Source organism: Myotis brandtii, unplaced genomic scaffold (genome assembly GCF_000412655.1).
Source record: "Myotis brandtii unplaced genomic scaffold, ASM41265v1 scaffold374, whole genome shotgun sequence".
NCBI lineage: Eukaryota > Metazoa > Chordata > Mammalia > Chiroptera > Vespertilionidae > Myotis > Myotis brandtii.
The window spans coordinates 5,077,304-5,086,827 of NW_005364372.1; the positions used below are offsets into that span (position 1 = coordinate 5,077,304).

Consider the following 9,524-nt stretch of genomic DNA (forward strand, 5'->3'; position numbering starts at 1 on the left):
TCGCACCGCCGCGCGCGCCTGGCGAATCGCTGAAGCGCCCCCGACCCCTCTCTGGCCACGCCCAGTCCCGTATAGCCCCGCCCCGTCCGACTTGACCACGCCCCCAAAGCGCCTTAAGGGCCCCCACCTTCCCCGCACGTGATGACGTAAGACGTAACGGCGGCCCCTAGTCGCCATGCTCTTGAGGTCAAGGGGTGGCTTCTGTGGTCACAGTTCACCCCTGGAAAAGGTGTAATCACAAATTGTGCGTAGCCGAACTCTTTGTAGCTAGACGATCTTAAGGAAAGACGTGCCAAAGACGAGTTTAAGGACAGACGTGCCAAAGGGTGAGCTTAAGGACAGACGTGCCAAAGGGTGAGCTTAACTTCACCTACAGGAGAGGCAGTGACTCACCTCTACTTTAGGCTAAGAATTCATGGCAGTGAGCCGGCAGGTAACCAGAGGGGAAGGCTTCAGAAGGCCACAGAGTTGGAATCTAAAAGCTAGGAGTTTCCTTGGCTTTTTGTGTGTGTTTGTTGGTTTGCTTTTGGTCTCTTTACTTCATAACTGCTTTCCCCCAGCCAGAATCGCTTTTGCTATTCGTAGTCAGATTTCAACTGGGCTGAAAGGAAGGAAGCAAGAAGAGGGAAGCGGGGGACACTGGGGGCTAGTAAGTAGTCGGCTATAGCTGGACAGAGGGGCTGGAAGGGACGTCCAGCAATGTTAGGGTCAAATCATAAGGCCTTGATAGAGGGCCTAGGTTTTATTCCCTACGCAACAAAAGCTTTTCAAAGATGTTTAGCAGGAAAGTGATATTCTGTCACTCTGGGAAAGAGAGTGAAAACTGGATGACAGGAAGTGAAGACTGGTTGCAGGGAGAGTAGTTAGGGATTTGTTGACATAATGCAGGTGTAAGTCCATGAGAGTGGCAGTGGAATGGGCAAAAGATAGAAAATATAGATGATAGAAAAGAATAAGGTCATAGAGGAAGAGAGAGCTATCTTAAATGACTCCAAGATTCCTGACTCTTTCTGTGCTGTTAACCCAGTGAACACAGAGGAGTATGTTCGCTTGTCAGGAGCTAAAGGGCATCCAGGTTAAGATGTCTGGGTGACATTTCACACCATGTCCATTCCTAAATTTTAAAATGTATAAGCCATTCCCACCTGGTACGTCTGTTTACCTCAAATTCTGTGTATCAATAAATTCATTGTCTTTAGCTGAAACTTTTTCATTGGCTCTGTCATTCTCCTGATCAACCCATGAATCATCTTCAGTTCCCCTACAACTTACATCTAAATATTCCAGCAAATACTATTACATTTTGTTCTTTGTGATATTCATAATTTATCTCCCTCTGCCTTATTCTTTAATGATATTAGAGAGGCATGCCCAGCTAAATGCCATACCATTTGGGATTCCTGGCCTGAAATTATCCCCTCTACTCATTAAATCAAGAGATGTTTTGGGTGGTAACTCCCAATGTGCCAGGAATTGTGCTAGGACTGTGGAGACAATGGTGAATAAAAACAGAAAGTGACATTGCTCTTGGTGAATGCCATGGAGAAGTACATGACTCAATATGATTTTCTAGTAGATAGGTTTGACTTACTCATTGAGGTGAAAAGAGACTTTCCCCCCAAACTGATGATTAAGCTGAGGTTTGAAGGATAAAGTCGGCTTAGCTAGAAGACAGAGGGGAAGAGCTTTCCAAGCCAGTGAAACAGTAAAGTGATGTCCCTTTAGGCACGAGGCTAGCAAGTATACGGGGCTAAAACATGATCGGGGAGAAGGGCACAAATGATCATACTTGTGTTTCAAAAATAATACCATATTGTGTGAAGAGCAGTTTAAAGAGAGAGGAGCAGAGTAGAATGGATGGAAGTAATATTCCTTGGAAAACTATTTACAGTAGCCCAGCCAAGAGGTGGCAATTACTGATGCTGAGGTGGAGGTGATTGTGGAGATAAAGAAAACTGAATAGATTCCAAAGGTATTTTGGAGGTCTTGGAAAATGGAGCAGATAGATGATAGTGAAGACAGAGGCAGGTGTCAAAAACATAAGTTTTTTGGACTATGTGTCTGGTTATGTGATAATGGAATGTACTGGTGAGAAATTATTAATTCAGCTTTGGATTTCTTACCTATGAGACATCTAAGAGAAGATGTCAAGTAGACCACAGCACATACAGGTTTGTAACTCAAAGAAGGTGTATAAGCCGGAGACAGATTCAGAAGTCATTTACATTTAGGTGGCAAGAGCATCGAAGTTATAGGGTGTGAATATATACTAAAAAAGAAGGACTGGGCCCCCAAAGAACTTTAATATGTTATATCTAATCTGTGGATAGGAGATAATGCATTACTTTTTGTTGGTCCTGCAAAACCAACAAAAAAGAGTTGCTAGATTGATAACAGGAGAATAAGGGGGCTACTGTGGCATAGAGGACAAGATAGAGAAATGTCAGGAGTGGTTCACAGTATTGAATACTGTTAAGAGGTTCCAATAAAATGAGAACTGAAAATATATGTTTTGACTTTTCAACATGGAGTCATTGGTGACTTTTGTGACTCTATGTTGGTGGGCGAATGGACCTGCAATTCAGATAGAATTAGAGATGAAATGATGTTGGCAAACACAATTTCGCTTTTGAAAACTTTGGCTGTGAAAGAGAGGGACCTAAAATGGTAGCTAGGGGGCGTAAAGAGTTAATTTTTTTATTTTTTTAATTTTATTTTTTTTAGTAGGTGATATACTTAAGCAGTTGAGAGAGAGGAGAGAAATTGAGATTTGCTGTGTAAGGAAGACAGGAGGGATTGGTGCCAAAGCACAAACAGGAAATCAGGACTTTAGTAGGTTACATAAAGCAGAAATAGGTCATCTGCTGCTTCACTCTTCAAAGTGGTCCACAACTTCTCTGGATGTCCTTACCAAGCCAGAGTCTAACTTTAACAAGATCCCCCAGGTGAGTCAAATGTACATCAAGTTTGAGGAGCATTGCTGTACAGAAGCTGGGGAAAAGGAGGGTGGTGGGTGAAATGTATAGGCTGGGAATTTAGGATCAGAAAGACAAAGTTGTTGTGATGGGCGGGGGGGAGTATTATAGCATGAGCTACAAAGAAACAGGTGTGTTTTATGGTTGATGGGTTTGTTTTATATTTTAACTTTGCAAACTATGAAGTAAAAGGGATCTGGGAGTGGTAACAGGGAACCAGGTGGACATCAACACTATGTCGTGGATGTGTGATGAGAGAAAATAATTAGGCACCATTTGGGAGAACTTCCCAAATGTTAGGACAATGATAGCCTCAGAGAGAGCCAGCTTTCAGTGTAAGGCAAAAGATGGAGCAACTTCCCAAAGACGACAGTGCATACAGGGGAGTTCAGTGTTTATGGAGTAGCAAGCCCACAAACACTGGGAAACAATGGTAGTATCAGACACATTCCTACCCTCTTAGAGCTGAATTTCCAATGGGAGACACAAGAATTAAGTAGTTATGCAACTGACTGCATAATTGTAACTGTGATAAGTGCTAGAAAATGAGTACTCTGAGAATATAACAGGTGAATTTGACTTGGTTAGGGGAGGTTGGCCTGAACGAGCTTGGGCAGAATTCTGAAGCATGGGTAGGCATTTTTATTTTTTAAGTAAAGTTGGGAGGAAATGGTATTGCATGCAGATAGAACATTTATCACAATTTTTATCTCCTCTTCAATCCTGCAGCTCCTTATCCCAGGCCCTCAGAATGATCTATTTCACTCATATTCTTTTACATACTAGATTCACACATTATAATTATAGTCAACTAGAGGCCCGATGCACGAAATTAGTGCAAGGCCTTGGCCCCGGCCCCTGCCCGCAGCTGCTGTGGCCCCCGCCCGCTGAGGCTTTGTCCGGAAGGAAGGATGTCTGGAAGGACATTTGGTCTAATTAGCATATTATGCTTTTATTATTATAGATATTTTAGAGAGTGCTTTACAAAGTGTGTACTGAGGCACCCCAAGGGTGCCACAGCCAACACCAAGGGCATCATCGTGGGATATTTAAATTTTTCAAGGGCAACCCAATGATATCCGCTAAAAATGATGCAGATCATTAGCTCCAGGTAGTTCAAAGAACCTCACCATTAAACCATACCCATTGATGACATCACACCTTTGTGAGGCTGGGTTTTTGTAAGTTGCTATTATAAAACACAAGGATCATAGAACAGGAAACTAGGGTAGTGGTTTCCAATCCAATTCCAGGTTCTGAGAAGTTATAAAGTGCCAACCAGACATGCACATCCTGTTAAGAATGAAATAAACTTTCAAAAAATGTATGTGTATTATTTTTTTAAAACAGCTACTAAGTTGTTAGAATAGACATATATAATAAGTTTGGACATAACTAGTTAGTGAGTAGTACTGATTGGTGTTTCTTTCAGCATGCCACACCATGGAATATTACTGGAACACTAAAAGTGCCATGAACTGGAAAAGTTTGGGGATGTTTGGTATAGCTAACCCCTTCATTTTGGTTTTTGCTTGCTGGACACTTTTTATTATAAATGTGAAATTTGATTATGAGAAATGTTACAAAGAAGCTTTATGTTTCACATGCTAAGATAAAGTGATTTATTAACCATTTTATCAAATAATATATATGTATAAAGTTTTTACACATATAAAAACCTTTTAGCTTTATCTATATATAGGTATTTAGGATCTACATAACAATACTTATTTTATGCATTTTAAATCATAATGAAGAAGAAACTAAAATAAAGTTCAAATACATTTATATTAAAGGAATATTTGAAAAGAAAGTTGGCCTGGCCGGTGTGGCCTCAGTGAAGAAAATTACATTAACGTAATATGAAAAACTTAAGGACAAGTACATTATTGTGACACTGATTTGAAAACTATAATTTAGATCTGTTCAACTTTAAGAGGCTAGCACATTCTTATGCACATTAAAAAATAAAAACGTGTTCTTGAAAGTGTTTAACTTGAATTTTAACAATTGTAGACAGTGGGGCTTAACTTTGTTGTACATCAGCTGGGAGCTGTAAAAAATACTGATGCCTTCCAGAGACCTTGATGTAATTGATATAGGTTGTGGCCTGGGTATTAGGATTTTGGGGGTTAATAATTATATTGTGGTCATATAGGAGAAAAATTCTTATTCTCAGGAAATGCATGCTGCAACATTTAAATGTGAAATATCCTGGTACTGGTAACTTAAGAATGGTCTAGCAAAAGATACACACACACACACACACACACACACGTATATTTATACATTCATACACAATTGTGAAGGGTTTTCAGGTATTTATTGTATTATTCTTTCAACTTTTCCATATGTTGACATTTTTTCCAATAAAAAGAGAAAACAATAAGAGTGAAAACAAATCACCATTTACCCTCAAGTTTAAAAATTCAGAGACAAAATCATTATCTGAAGCCTGATAACTGTTTCACTGAGAGGTGGGGCCAGGTCTGGTATATTAATCACCCAGTGCTTACATAAGATAAAGCTTTAGAACTTGCTCTAACCCTTGGGATTCCAGGAAACGGATGACGAGTGAAAGACAACTCAAGTGAGATTTCTGCACTCCTCCAGGTTAAAAACAAACTCAGAAGCCCAAACCCTCATTTTCAGCATCTGTGGCTGAGGAATGTATGTGTAGATAGTTGTGCATTTAAAAAATTTAGCTGGTTTATACTAACCACAAATTATTCACTTTGTTGTAGTCACCAGTCAGTTATATATACTAAAATGCTAATAGTTTCTAATACCTTACAAATATTTTTTACTTATTCTTAAAACTGTAAATTTGAAATGTCTTCTTTATCAACTTGCTTGCATATAATATACTCCTTGACTTGTGGTAAGATTTTATAATGCATCCATAACCAGTATTTATATCTGTAAATCATACATGCTAAAGCAGTAGCTTTTTAAAAATCTTGGGGAAAATGTTCACTTGCACCCCCAGTTATATCTGTTCACATCAATGCTATGCAAAACAAGTATAGTAAGGGTCTCAGGACACTCCTTACTTAAACTCTATACAAAGCATTGGGAAAATCTGCCATTACCTGATTGGTAAGTTGATCATGATAAAGGAGATCTGGTTACATAATTAATCAAGGGGATGTAGCTGAGGGTGGAGTGTCCTGTTCTCCACCCTTCCCTCCTAAGGCAGGGTGGAAGAATTTCCCTTGTAAAACTTTACACTTTATTTGAGCCTCTTTCCTGCCTGAACATAGATTGACTTCCCATCTGCCTCTACAGCCAAGGAGTCCTGATGGAAATGCGTTAGAAGGATTCAATTTATTCCCAGTTTTTGGACCAATTTCTTACATTCTTTCAGTCCCTGCTTTGGGTTGAATCCATTCTGATTATCTCAGTCTATAAATAAAAAATCAGATAAAGTAGATGTGTTTCTGAAAAAAAAAGCATGGAAATCAAATAATTATTTTGGAGTACATGGGCATTGAAAGAAATACCAAACAGATTATTTTATAATATAAAGAGTTCAGGGTTTTCAAATATTTGTGAGATAATGTATTTTCCATATTTATTTATTTATTTATTTAAACTAAGATGTTATGAGCACACAGATTTATGCCAATTTTTAACATGATCTTTTAAAGCCGGTCACCACCACTACCACCACATCCACCACCAAAAAAAAAACAACACAAAAAAACCACACAAAACAAAAAACACACACACCAAAAAACAAAAAAGAGTCAGCATACACTTATATTAAGAAAAACACCAATCTGAATCTTGCTAGAGTGCTTTAGATTGTATATAAAGAGAATTTTCATTCTTCTATTTTTCTTTTATGTATGTTTAAAATTCAAGAGGATTTGACATCCCAACTCTTTCCTTTTTTTATGATTAGCAGAATACAAATTGAAATAATAATAAGGCACAAATGTTGCCATATTGGCAGGTTCTATCCAGCAGAAAGAAAGCCACTAATGCAGTCTCTAATAATGTCCTTCCCCCCTTTGAATAAGAAGGTTTGTGTTCTGACATTAAATGGATTAAGCAGCAAGCCTGCTGAGAAAAATACTCAAAGGTATTAAACCCTTGCAGTGTTGGTTTAACTGTAAGTACTGTAAAATAAGATTAAGTCTGAGTTTGGAAGAAGAACTAGATTTGACATAAGACTAAAAGGTAACAGTATTCACAGATGCCTGAATTAATGGTTCAGTGAAAAATATAATTAGCACAAGATTTGAAAATATGTCTCCTTTGGCAAACGTCTTCTGAGAGTAATCAGTGCTGTAGACTGATGTAGTGGAAAGAGCACTGGGCAAGGGGCCAACATCTAGGAATTCAAGTGTGTTGCTCTAGCACTCGCTAGTTCTATGACCTTGGATAAGAAATTTCTAGTCTCTGAGTGACAGTATGGTGGATGTGGCCAACTGGCAACCATTCTCCTCTATAGAGTGTACATTTCTGCACTGCAGAAGCTGGAAAGCTAAAAACTGCATTTCCTAGATTCCTGTGCTATTAGAGTTGCAGATGCAAATTAGGTTCAACCAATTGGATGCACTTGCTGAGATTTGGAAAGTAGAAGTCAAGTGGAGGTCATCTTCCTGCTGCTTGCATTGTGTTCTGCTAATAAGTGTGATTGTGAAGATACCAGTTTTATGTGACAGGTTTCAGCATCCAACTTCAAGGGTTTTGAGAGGCTATTGTGGTGGCAGCAGCGGGGTTTTTTTCAGATCCCTTGACACGACAGTAGTGACTTCTGGATTCCTCACCTTTCTGACTTAGTAGTTTCCAATAGGTCATTTCTGCAGTGTTCTGTCCTTGACACTCACCCTAGAATCTCAATCTCTGCCTTTCCAATTATTTTTTAAGCTTTTAATTTTCTCTATTAACTTTCTGTCTACTTAAAGTACCTGGAGCTTATTCTGTTTCCTGTAGTGAACCCTAGGTGACACACACATGTGCAAATTTTATCCACACCTCACAGGTTTGAATAAAATTGAGAAGACCAAACCCAACTATCTAAGTATATTTAATATTGTTTCCTCTTTTTTTGAAAGATGGGCATTCCTGATACAAGCAGCTATCAAAATCGCCTCATGGTATTTTCTTGTCATTAATTTTATTCAGATAATAATGGTCTAAACATATTTGTAATGTACTGGTTCTGTTGGGGAAATAACCCAGAAAAAGCAATTGCATATTCAATAGGTATATAGATATTCCAAATCTCTTGTTCCCAAAAATTTCCATGAGTTAACAGTGACACTTTTAAAAAATATGTTTCTATTGATCTTTAGAGAGAGAGGAAGGGAGAGGGATAGAGAGATAGAAACATTGATGAGAGAGAGACATCATCAATCAAGCTGCCTCTTGCACATCACCTACAGGGGATTGAGCCCACAACCCTGGACATGTACCCTGATCAGGAATCAAACCAGTGACCTCTGGGTTCATGGGTGGACACTCAACCACTGAGATACACCAGCTGGGTGATACCTTTCTTGTAATTAAAATGAATAGTTATCACTTCAATTTTATATTTTCTTAATATTACATTTTTTATGATGGCAATAATTAGAAGCATTAAGGCAAATTCTATAAGGAAATGGACAGATAAACATAGCTCCATGTCTGTCAAGATTTTGAGTAGATTTGGAAAAATTTTGCTTTGTGTTCTCTGAGCTCATATTTTCTAAAGGAATAAAATAATCCTTTCTAATCATCTTTTGTCTTTTTTTTTTCTTTTTCAGAAACACTTGTTAGATCTGTGGAGCCAAGAGACTTTTTGCCTTTAAACCCGCTCATATGCCCAACCCCCATTAGGGAGCCAAAGCTCTTCAGATCAGTTATTTCTGACGAGGCTTCTCTGCTCTCTGGTTTCAGCCTGGCTCCTGACTGTCTCCATTTATGTTTGTGTCTTCTTCTGTGCCCTTTCGACTTGTGCTGAGTCCTGTTCTGCTTCTCCTAAAAGAACTCGTTCCACTGGCTTTTCTTCCTTGAGAATTTTTTGTCTAGTTTTGGGCCCTTAGGACTTAAATTCATTTGAGCCTCAACTATGATCAACACCTTTTAATTCTCCTGGGGAGGATAATTCAGAAAACAAGAGATTTACACTGAGACCCCATTACTTTCTAACATAATTTTAAATATTGGACAGAATAAACTATATAGAATTTTCTAGTGGTCTGTGGATAAAAGCTTATTTATTTACTTGCACATATATAAATAAACCCTACTTTTATAATTTCATCTATAATTTCTTTATAGAACAATTCTAACCTTAATATAATAGTTCCTAATTTTCAGACTTAACCTCAAATTTCCCCATCCCATCTGAAATGCTACCACAAGTTTTGTTCTGAAAATACTTTGTTCTGAATACACTAGAGACCCTGTGCACGAAATTCGTGCATGGGCTGGGGGTCTCCTCAGCCCAGCCTGCACCCTCTCTAATCTGGGACCCCTCAGGGGATATCTGATTGCCAGTTTAGGCCCGGGGATCGGGCCTAAACCAGCAGTCAGGCATCCCTCTCACAATCC

At 38.6% G+C, this 9,524-nt stretch overlaps 1 long non-coding RNA gene across 1 annotated transcript in view; it reads left to right on the forward strand.

Moving 5' to 3' along the window:
- The first annotated feature begins 200 nt into the window (after positions 1-200).
- Positions 201-9,524, forward strand: part of LOC106727147 — a 28,796-nt gene continuing 19,472 nt past the window's right edge. The window contains exons 1-2 of the long non-coding RNA XR_001363304.1: positions 201-354; positions 2,883-2,945. This is a non-coding gene — a long non-coding RNA (uncharacterized LOC106727147). The remainder of the gene's footprint in view (positions 355-2,882; positions 2,946-9,524) is intronic.